Consider the following 12,640-nt stretch of genomic DNA (forward strand, 5'->3'; position numbering starts at 1 on the left):
GCTTATGTCAAACGTTTGATGTCAGATAAGCTCACTCCAAAGTCAGACAAATGCTTCTTTGTGGGGGTATCCTAGGGAAACCAAAGGATATTATTTTTACAATAAGGCGGAAGGCAAAGTGTTTGTCGCTCGTAATGGTGTTTTCTTAGAAAAGGAGTTTCTCTCAAAAGGATTTAGTGGGAGCAAGGTGCAACTTGAAGAAATTCAGGAAACACCCGAAACTGTTTCAGCAACCACTGAACATCCACGGGATGTGCAAGATGTTGCACAACCCGTAGTTGAGGCACCAGCCCCACGAAGGTCTATAAGGGTACGTCGCGCTACTGACAAGCTCAACCTCCTTATTACGGAGGAGCGCCACATATTATTGATGGAAAATGATGAGCCCTTGACCTACAAAGAAGCAATGATGGGACCCGACTCCGACAAATGGCTTGAAGCCATGGAATCCGAGTTAAAATCCATGCATGATAATCAAGTTTGGAACTTGGTCGATCAAATTGAAGTGTGAGACCTATCGACTGTAAGTGGATTTTTAAGAAAAAATTAGACATGGATGGAAATGTTCACATCTATAAGGCACGATTGGTGGCGAAAGGTTTCCGACAAATTCAAGGTGTTGACTATGAGGAAACCTTTTCGCCCGTCGCAATGCTAAAGTCTGTTCGGATTCTCCTAGCAATTGCCGCATATTATGACTATGAGATATGGCAAATAGATGTCAAAACCGCTTTCCTTAATAGACATCTAAGTGAGGATGTGTATATGACACAGCCTGAAGGTTTTGTCGATCCTAAAAATGCTGGGAAAATATGTAAGCTTCAGAGGTCCATCTATGGATTGAAGCAAGCATCTCGGAGTTGGAATATTCGTTTTGATGAAGTAGTTAAAGGGTTTGGCTTCATTAAGAATGAAGATGAGCCTTGTGTTTACAAAAAGGCTAGTGGGAGCGCACTTGTGTTTCTGGTCCTATATGTGGATGACATATTACTGATCGGAAATGATATTCCAATGCTTGAAGCCGTTAAAACCTCATTGAAAAAGAGTTTTTCGATGAAGGATTTAGGAGAGGCGGCTTATATTCTGGGTATTAGGATCTATAGATATAGATCAAAAAGGCTAATTGGATTAAGCCAAGACACGTACATTGACAAGATATTGAATCGGTTCAATATGCAAGATTCCAAAAAAGGTTTCTTGCCAATGTCACATGGCATTACTCTAAGCAAGAGTCAGTGTGCTACGACACCTGATGAGCAAAAGAGGATGAGTATGATTCCTTATGCTTCAGCCATAGAGTCGATCATGTATGCTATGCTTTGCACGCGCCCAGATATTTCCTTTGCTCTAAGTATTACGAGCAGGTATCAGTCAGATTTCGGTGAAGCTCACTGGACAATTGTAAAGAGTATCCTTAAGTACTTGAGAAGAATTAAGGATATGTTCCTAATATTTGGAGGCGAAGATGAGCTCCTTGTAAAGGGTTACACCGATGCTAGTTTTCAAACAGACAAAGATGACTCCAAATCGCAATCCGGTTTTGTTTTCTGCCTCAATGGTGGGGCAGTGAGCTGGAAGAGTTCCAAGCAAGATACGGTGGCTGATTCGACTACAGAGGCCGAGTATATTGCAGCTTCCGAAGCTGCAAAAGAAGCTGTTTGGATCAGAAAGTTTGTTTCTGACTTGGGTGTTGTTCCTAGTGCGTCCAGTCCAGTGGACCTCTATTGTGATAATAGTGGTGCCGTTGCACTAGCATAGGAGCCTAGAACAACTAAGAAGTCCAGAAATATACTGCGGAAGTATCACCTCATCCGTAACTTTGTTGAGAGAGGTGATGTGAAGGTTTGCAAGGTGCACACGGATTCAAACGTTGCTGATCCGTTGACGAAGCCTCTCCCACAACCAAAGCATGAGGCGCACATGAGATCTATGGGTATTAGATACTTACATCAGTGATTCTAGTGTGCGTGGGAGATTTTTGTGTCATGAGTATGTTTATGTAATGATAAATAATTGTTATTTGTTCAATGGATGATTATTTTTACATTGATTATCAAGTATGTGACTTGTTCGTGAAACTCTTTGTTGACAATGATATGATTCTAAATTATCCCTAGTTTATGTCGTTGTGTGGGACAACAACAACGTTGAGACTAGCACATGCATTAATTGATGATCATGTTTCACGGATCATGGATATGGAGATATCGGATTAATGATGTGGACACATGTTGGTGAACATGGTGTTGGATTGACCCACTCCAAGACAATGTTGGGATTGTTATTTTGTATGTGCCATCAGTTGTTCTTGAGTGTTATACCTACTGGATCCTTAGACCTGAGATCGCCATTGTTTCTCACTGTGTGTAGTGCTGCATCTTGGGGCTACTAAACACTACTCCGTGACTGGGTAGTTACAAAAGTAGCTTACAGGTGTGTCATGAAACATGGAATGAGATGTGAGCGGATCAAGATGGAATTTGCCCCTCCTAGATAACGGGAGAGATATCTCTGGGCCCCTAGAGATAGTTGGATTTGAAAGTGCATGGCCATGCCAAAGTGATTAAAGAGTTAATCATGATGACTAAAGGTTAGTTATGAATAGAATCCACTATTAGATCGAGAGAATGGTCGAGCTATCACAAAGGTGGCACGCATCTCGCTTTGAGCTTGACTGGTATCGTGTGGCAAAGGGATCGGTGTATGAGTATATCTAAGGTTCGGCTGATATGATCTTTATGTGTATTTGTGAGTCACTATGCCCTGCTAGGTGCCGCTATTGACTTGTGATTCGGAAATGATTTCCGATCACGACCACCTACACATGAACCTAACGGGTCACACACTTAAGGGGTTTGGAATGTTGGAAAGCTTGCATGTATGATTGTCTCTAGTGCAAGTGGGAGATTGTTGGTGATATGCCCAAGAGCCCATCATCACAATACGGTTTAAAGGCCCAAAAGGATATTGATCCAAGAGGGATTAGGGTTACTAATGGGCCTATGAGATAGAAGCCAATTAGTACGCCCTATATATACGAGGGAGGGGCTAGGGGGGCGATACCCTGTGAGCCGCGCCACCTCCTAGCCGCGGCCCTCCCTCTCTCTCGGCCGCCGCCCTTGCCGTGCGTGTGGTGCTAGCACACCGACGCCCGGCGTTTCATCCCCGTACGTGTGAACTCCGTGGAGGCGCTGCTGCTACTGCTGCGCTGATCGGCTGCTGAGATCAAGTACGAGGAGCTCGGTTCGTGGGACGTGATCGACTACTTCCTCTACATCGACGCACGACTTCTTCCGCTGCGCTGCGCGTCTAGTGGTAACAATCTATGATCTTCTACTCGCAAGTATCTTGGGTATATGCGGTAGTGATGCTAGCGTAGCCTACCTGTTAACCAACAGGAAGGATGGTGAGGTGTACTGGCAAAGGCATAACCGGCTCTTTAAGGCTGCAATGAAGCTCATAGGACGTGTGATACTGTCATCGTCGGGCACTGACAAAGCTGAAGGTGCAATGAATAGTGCCTTTTGGATAGTTAGCCACGCCCCACCAGACATTCACCGTGTTCGGCTGGAGGCTGTTGCCTCCAGCTACAGTGAATCCCTCTCTTGTCCCTCCAGCTTCAGTCTCCAGCCACCAGCCAGGTAACAATATTTTTCTCTCACACCACTCCAGCTCCAGCTTCCAGCTCCAGCCTGTCGAACACGGTGATTGGTTGTTATGATCCTAGCACCGAGGACCAGGCGCAAGTGGTTCAAAAACATTATATTACATCCTTAGCACGTGTTATATGATGATCCTGTATTATCTAACTTGATTATTGTCAAGCAACACAACATCTCGCAGTCAAGGAGTGACCCTACTCTGGAGGTGGATGAGTTTACTGAGCCTAATGTGGGCAGGGATATGAATGGTCCGGCGCCTCACCATCAAGAGGAACCAGAGGTAATCCTGTGTATGTGCAGTGTCTCTGATATTCCATGACATTGTGGTTTAACAACTGTGACATTGTTTCATCCTATGGACTACTACACGGGGGGGGGGGGGGGGGGGGGGATGGGGGCGTGTTTGGAGATGACATGAGCCTACACCCTCCAGAGTAGAGTAGGATCAAAGGACATATTATCAAGCATTCCACAGCTCGGTACCCCTGGACCAAAGGTTCGAAACTGACAGTGCGATGCCTGCAACATGAAGGGGCATGGCATCAGGACTTGTCCTCTTGTGCCATACAATCAAGAACGTCTGAAGATGATGTCGTCCGGCAAAAAGAGAGGACGTCTACTGGGATCAAGGAACAAGAATTCTCCTGGGAAGAGGCTGCCATGCACTAGGAGATAGAAACGCTGTTCAGTTTCTTTGGAAGCTGAAAATGCTGCTCCACTTGCTTTGGAAGACGGGTCAGGCACCTTCGTTGATGCAGCATCAGTTCCACGGAGTCCAGGCCAACCAAAAGGGTCCAAAAGAATAAGATTTCATCATCCTTCCTATGCGCCCAACTGGCAGCAACAAATGATCAATAGTAGTATGTCACCAGTGTTGCATGATGCAAACTGAGGTGTGGCTATGACATTCCACTTGTGTGATCTATGACGATCCTTTTTGGCAGTAGAATTAGATGATTGTGCTTGTTAGATAATGCAAATTGAGGTGTGGCTATGACGTTCCACTTGGTGTGATCTGTGACAATCCTTTTTTTTGCCGGTAGAAGTAGATGATTTTGCTTGTTAGATCATGCAAACTGAGCCGTGGCTAACGATGTGATCTTATTCCTTTTTGGCACTAAAAATTATGATGTTACTTTTTGTGTAATTATTATGCAAAAATCTTATTGGTTACACCCTTGATTGCTATCTTTTTGGGTGTTTTTTTCACAATTTTGTTGTATCTTTCCCTTGTTTGGTGCTATTTTTAAATGACATCGATATAATACAAATTTATTATGCCATCCATCTAAAAAAATATCAAATCAACAATTAAAAGACGTGATGTATATAGATGGTCATATAAAAGACTTTATGTATATAGTTTGGTCCTAACTGTCTCATATGAATAACACTAGCAATCTAGCATGCCATATGAGAACCATGCAATTGAGATTCAGCATGTCTCCATGTTCGAGCAAATACTAGATATTTTAAAAAAAGTTGGCTCTCATAGAAATAACACTAGCATGTCATATGAGAAACATGCATTCAGAGTCTGCATGTCTCAGTGCTTGAGCAAATACTGGATATTTAAAAAAATTTGGCCTTCGTGGGGTAAGGGTCCGAAGGGCTCAAAACTCATAGGGAGCAGCCTACGGCAGGCTCGACCTAGAGTGAGCTCAATGGGCCCAAACACGCACCACGAACAACGGGCCAGTGGTATACAGAGAACACAGTTGAGCATACAGTAAGTTTCGTGATTCCGTTGGAGGAGTGGGAGCCCTGCTGTTTAAATTGGGCGCGGCATCCTTGCCTTGGCAAGGTAGGATTAGTCCCACTTGCGCTGCCATGTGTGCTGCCACTGTACTGGGCCGGTGGGGGCGTTGCATATCGTTGATGGGCCACTGAACGAACAGCCCGCCAACACCTAATGTCTCGGTTTTTTTTTTCTCTTTTATTTTGTGTGTGTTGTTTTTTGATATAAGCGTAAACATGTCATATAACACATATAGCATCATTCATTAAGGCGCTTGATTTCGGACGGGAACCAATTTTCCTTTTTCAGAAAGTGTTTCTCTCCACCATTTTCTATTTTTAAATGTTATAACTTATATATACATATGTGTGTATAACTTCTTGTAGATAACTTTTTATAGGATAATTTTTACGCATAACTTTTTTTTAACCTACTTACAAAAGTATGATTTTGACTATAACTTTGATACATAAATTGGTGTAAGAAAATATAAGTTTTTGAGATAACTTTTTAGCATAGTAAACATCTCATTTCTGATATTTTGCTCTAATGCATAACTAGCTCTTGAATATACAAAAAAGAAAAGGAATGGCCTTGGGGGGGGGGGGGGATTTTTAATTCTATCATTTACTTTTATGTTGGTAAATACCACCACGGGGTGTCTGCACAAAATATAAAACATATCATATAGAAAATGTAGCAAAAGATTCATAACATGGAACAATGTCCTATATGCCATATTGTTGACGCAAAAATCAACACACTGGAATCCGAGGGCAAGTGTTCACCAAGCTCCGAAAATTCAACCAAGCGTGCCAGTCAATTTGACCTGCAATTGACAATGGATAAACGAAAGTTAAATTTGAGAGCGTATCGGTTGGGATTCCGAATATCTCTCACGTAGATGTATTGGCAAGCTCTGCCGATGGAGAAAACACAAAAGAATATTAAATGTAGGTGTGAGATGAATGAGCGCGTCGGCAGGTCAGCCGATGCGGAAAACGACAGAATCAGCTTAAAGAAGCCGATTGCACGTGCGTAACAAGATCAAAGCTACGAATGTGTAACTTAGATAATGCTTCTGGATAATGCTTGAAACAGATCTAAACCGGCCTTTATGATAATATGATGATATTATAGACTCTATAGTTGATCTATTGTGTTTCTAAGAAGATAAATATGATAATGGCAAAAAACATAGGAAAAACCTATAATTCTAGCCGATATCGATAAATTGTGAATAAATCTAGACGAGAAAACAGCGATGCGCCCGAAATCAAAGCCTAGATGAATTCGATAACTTTTGAATAGATCTTAATGAAGCCACAGCAATACGCCCGGAAGCTAAAGCTGGGATTTACTCGGTAAAACGAAGACTCACCAGCAAATCAAGTCGCTCGAATGTGAGACGTCCTTGATCAACTTAAAAGAACTCGCCGAAAACAAAAATAGCAAAGTCGCCGACAGGAAAAGTAAAGTACAAGGAAATTGTAAAGAATTATTGTATTGGATATGTATCAACTTTTTTCGGTCCCGTACAATTGATATATATAGCCTAACGCTAACAAGTCCTAGCCGATTACGGCAAACACATGAGTTGACTAAAAAGTAAAGACTTTCTATCTATAAATTATTTAAAAACTACAACCGAATCATCAGAATTCCTATAAAGTTTGGACTTTTCCTTCCTTCTGACTCGTCGGCAACTCCTATCGGCCGATCATCAAATCGTGCGGATCAGAATCTTCATGGAATATTCTTCTAGCCTATCGGCTGCAGCCTCATCGGCCACCCTTGATCCTGTGCATGTTTTGGTTTCTTCTAAATCGGCAACCCTTCCTTCACAACATCATCTTCCTTGACACATGTCAAAAAACAGTGTCAACACATGCCCCCCAGTGATCGCGAAAAAAATCAGCAAGATTGGTGTAGGTCCGATCTTCCGAGAGGTAAAGATACGTTCGATTGGTGGAGAACTCGATGTTGACGATCTACCTTCAAATCAGCAAGATTCGAACCCTGCAACCACTACACCACTGCTCCTTTGGTTATCAACCAAGCACAACTTGATTGACCTCGCCAAGAAGGCTTTTTCTGCAAGCGAATCGATGGACACAAGCAAGAAGATGTAAACAACACAATCTGATATTACAAATATGGATGAAGCGAATCAAAGAGGGGTTCAAGAACTCGATTCCAAAGGACTAATCGACACAGTGGAGGAGATCAAGAATGGGGGCCCTGGATCAATGTATAAGGACTTGTCGCCACAGATACAACGATGCAATGTCTGTTCCTCGAAAGAAAACTCAAGACTAAACAAAACCCTATCATTCTAGGCAGCGGCTACTGAGTTTATACCCTAAGGGACGTCCTAGGGTTGCTGGTTGTGGCCAAGGGGGCATCCACCACTTGGGCCACTTGGCCTAACACGGTACATGGGACAACAGCCCAAAAGACGGCGACGCAGCACCCTGGTAGATTCTGGATGTCACATTATTTCAATTATTCCCATTGACTCCTAATGAATTTGGGCCTAAAACCAGTGTAATTAGAAGGTCCTTGAAATTATCTTTCCATCCATATTAAGAACGTCCAAAACGGACACCGTATGCGACCTGGGCGTCATTTTTGGTGCGGGCTGCTCCTGTACTCCGAGGTGGACTCGAACTTGAGTTGTTTTGGGCCTCCACCTTGGGGATTCGAACCGGATAATTTTGGGCCTTCTACTTGACTTGGAAAACCTTGTAGGTCTCCTTCATCTTCACGCCATTCACCATGTTTGACCATATGCATACTTGTCATGTCCTCATCACCCAGTTTCGGAGTAATCTATCTGTTGCACCGAAATTATCTCTAATCATGATTGCCAATGTTCGAATGTATCTTTGTTTTTTATGCAAGCGGCACATCAAATTCCCATTATGCACTTTGAACAAAGACTATAAATATCTCTCCCTTCTCCTTCATCAGCAGTTCTCTTGTAGCATCTCCTTGTCTCCCCTTTCTTTCATGAACACATCTGTTCCACTGCCCTCTTCAGAGTTGCAGTCGAAGCACCCTTAGGGTTTGAAGACTCGGATTCAAGAATCATCTACCTCAACAATGGCATCCATTTCTGAGATCCCAGAGGTACATTCCCCTTCTCATCCACATTGTTTCTTTGATTTTTTCGCTTGCATCCCCTTATTTCCGCTCTTTTCTCTTCAGAATCTTAGGAGCAACGTAATTATTCCTCAAGAAAACCAATCCAGCTTGATATGCCTAGGTCCCATGGGCAATCCGGATCCTACCAACATAATCAATCTAGAGACCAGCAGAATCCCCTTCAAATCATCCAATATGAATCTAGATTGGGCTCAGACTTCCAGATCTTGGCCGAACATCACCCCTGGATGGAGGAATTGGTTCCGTAGAGTAGCCAATTCTTACAGAGCAGATTGGGAACAATATGATATCAGCCAATGTTTGAATCTATCCCTATCTAAGATGATCAGGAACGAGCCGATGCTTATATCGACTTCATTTTTCTGGTCCGACACTATCAATGCCTTCTTGTTTGGTGTTTGGTCACGGTCCAATGACGCCTACTCTACTCGATGTCATGATGCTGACCGATCTGAATATCTCTACTTCCGATAAACCATTCTACTTCTCAGAAAAAGCCTCCTTCAAGATCAAAACTAGGAGCATCGGTGGATGGAAGGGTTACGTTGCCAGGAACATGAAGACTGGTTCGGTATCGGTCAGAGAACATGCTGCCTTTCTTAACAAGTGGCTTGAAAAAATTATCTTTTGTGGTAAAGCTATCGGCCCAACAACCAATACTCCCAAGATGGCTAAAGATTTAGCCAATGGTAATCTGATTCCTCTTGGCAAGCATCTTCTTGGGTCAGCCTATCACCTGCTTCACCAAGTATCGGTCCGACTCAGAAACGATCAACCGATCACCAATCTCGGGGGTCCCTAGTGCTTTATTCAGCTATGGCTACACATGTATATGCATAAGACCATGGGAGTTGATTTGAAAGAGACGAAATTCTCATCAGAAGAATTCTCTGAAGAAGAAGATACAGTCACTCGCCAATGCACATCATTCGGTGAAGCCGCCATAATGATTGCCAATGATCCCAATATCCTTGGCATAACTGACTTCTTCAAGTCCTTTATAATGGATTCTCTGAAAGCTCCACTATCTGGCTTGCATATCATGACGATGATGCCAATTATGAGAATGCATTCAAGCTTCAGCTCAACTCTTGGAAAGATGATGAATATGCTACAAACAACATGAAAGAAATAATCTCCCCAAGGATTTTACCAGCCAACTTCACATCTGGCAAAGATACACCCACTTTCGAGTTCCACTACCTATCACTAGCAACTAGACAATTGGGATTTGGCCAAGTGCCACCCCTTCCTTTCTTTGCAAACAAAGTTCAGTCTAGAGAAGCTATCAGTGATGCCCTCTACTACAGTCGACTAAAGGACTTGGAGCCCAATATTAACATGACACTCTTAGCCGACTGGCAAATTGCGCCCTTTACCACTACCCATTTCACCCAGTGGTGGTCAGAATGGCAAGAGCACCTCTTCTACAGAAATGTAAACCTTTATTGCATTGCCCTGAATGAGAATTATCAAGTAGCCAATGATGAGGTATGAACCCAAACTGATTTTCCATGACAACTCACAACACTTCTGATCTTCATCTTCTAATAATCACTTCTGACAGGATGATGGCAAGAATCCTCAAACTGTCAGCAGAAGTGGTTAGCCGATCAATTATGCTTTGCCGACCGACAAGCCTAACATCGGCTATGGTGCACCATCTCTCATAGATGTTGCCACTGGGAGGAAACGCATGCTTTCTAGCACCAAAACTCCAACTCGTAAGAAGAAAAATTCTTCAAGCCAACCTTCATCATTGGCATCAGCATCTCAGACAGATGTTCTGACAAATCCTCCCTCCTCTCCTTCAGAAGGTAACTTTCCGAATCTTCTTTATGACTATATTTATTCTGGTACTAATCATATCATCACCTCTTATTACCAAGATATACCTGAAGATCAAACTGGAGGAGAGGAAGAGGATTCTCAAAACACAACTCTTCGTACATCTTCGATTATTCAGGTATCTGTGTGCTAGCAAATGTTAATAATTTTCCATAATTCTGAAACTTAAGCTTCCTTTATGGACTACATTAGGCACAACACCTGTCTCCAGCTCCCAAGAAGCCCAGATCAACTTCTCCATTGAGTCAGGTAAAATGCACAATTCATTTGCAGATTGACTTTGCATTTTCTGACAATTATTTTCAGCTTGTTCAGCAAGCATTAGCCGGATCACCCAATCAACCAGATACATCAGACACCATGATCCCGGCTTCTTCACCACTGCTTCTTGCTCCTTCCGGTTCCAATTTTGATGAAATAAACTTGAAGCAGGTGAATACTCCTTCTCTGGCCAATTTTATAACACTATCACTTTCATCAGCTATCCTGATTCTTCTTCTTTTTTCTTTTAGGCATAGGATTCACCAGACAACAGCAAGTTCTCTTTTCAAATTGGAGCCATCTCTCAAGAGAAAGAAGGAGAAACATCGGCTGAATCAACTGCATTGTCTGATGACATCAAGGCCAAGTTCCAGGAAACATTTCAACTTCTGCACCAAGACATCGACCAACTAGTCAGAAATGCTAAACCAATTCGTGTCATTCTGGAGAATTTGGAGGGACAACTCCCAGAATCAATCGAAGAAGCTCTGACTCCTGCAACCTATATCGAGAGCTATCGTGTGCAATTTCTCCGAGCCCAGAAACATCTGGCTGATCGTCTCCAACAAGAACAAATTGCCAATCAAAGGGACGACTTCAAAGCTCGCGCTGAATCAGCTTGTACTAAAATCAAATCTCTAAATGATGCTTAGGCTACTCTTCAAAGAAACAAAGCCGAATTGGAGGCCAAACGTGATCATCTTCTGCAGGAACAAAGCCGAATTGGAGGCCAAACGTGATCATCTTCTGCAATAGATACTGTAGATAATGATCTTTTGCAAATTCCACCGGCCATCATCAAACTCGAAGGAGAAAAGCAGGAACAAGCTCATCAAGCATATCAACTTCACAAGAGTCTGCGACCGATTCCTGGTTCTGTTTATGACAACAACAGAACAATTCAAACAATTGATGAAATTCGCCTGCGTGCGATAAAAGTGATTCAAGAAGCTCTTGGATCATTGTAAAAACTTTCACCAATGTGTCTGCATTGTGACCTTTGGAAGCTGCAAATGATCTGGTTACTCATAACATGAATCCTTGAACAATGCAAATATCATCAAAAATACACTTTCTTCGAATTTTTATTGCTCTAAGGGCGACTCATATCGTGTCGGCCATTTCACAACCAATGTATTTAAATTACAATTGGCTTCACACATTTTTGCACTAAAGGCATTACTTCTTAGTATTGGCTATAACTAACATTTTGGCCGATATCATAACCGGCCACATCTCTCACCAATCAAGATTTGTCCAAAGAATTACCAGCTTGTATTGATGTAGATTCATAGTCAGCTAATTGCAAGAAATCCTTCTCCCATGTTTGACCAGAAAGGTAACTCATGTTGTCGTAGCTTACTATGTGAGCTTCAACCGATGCCACGCTGAATGACGAATCAGCAGACACTATCTCGACAGAGTCATCAATCCATTGTATAACACATTGATGCATAGTAGAAGGGATGCAACAATTGGCATGAATCCAATCCCGTCCCAAAAGTAAACTGTATGAACCCTTGCCATTAATAACAAAGAAGGTAGTAGGAAGGGTCTTACTGCCGATTGTTAGGTCAACGCATAATGCTCCCAATGCAGGAGACACAACTCCTTCGAAATCTTTGAGCATCATGTCAGTCTTTGTCAAATCATCTTGACTTTTCCCCAATTTGCATAGCATCACATAGGGCATTATATTCACGGCTGCACCTCCATCTATCAGCTTCTTTGTAACTGGTTTGCCATCAACGAATCCCTTCAAAAATAAAGCTTTGAGATGTTCCCTTTTATCATCTTCTGGATTCTCAAACATTGCTGGCACTGGTTCCAAATTTAACTGTGCCATGGCCTCTTCCAATTCTAGTTCTTCATCTTTGTCATCTGGTGCCATGAATTCCTTTGGCATTACGAAAACCATGTTAATTGGCACCGCCTATGATCCAGAATCTTGCTCATCATCAGC

Source organism: Panicum virgatum, chromosome 3K (assembly GCF_016808335.1).
Source record: "Panicum virgatum strain AP13 chromosome 3K, P.virgatum_v5, whole genome shotgun sequence".
Taxonomy (NCBI): domain Eukaryota; kingdom Viridiplantae; phylum Streptophyta; class Magnoliopsida; order Poales; family Poaceae; genus Panicum; species Panicum virgatum.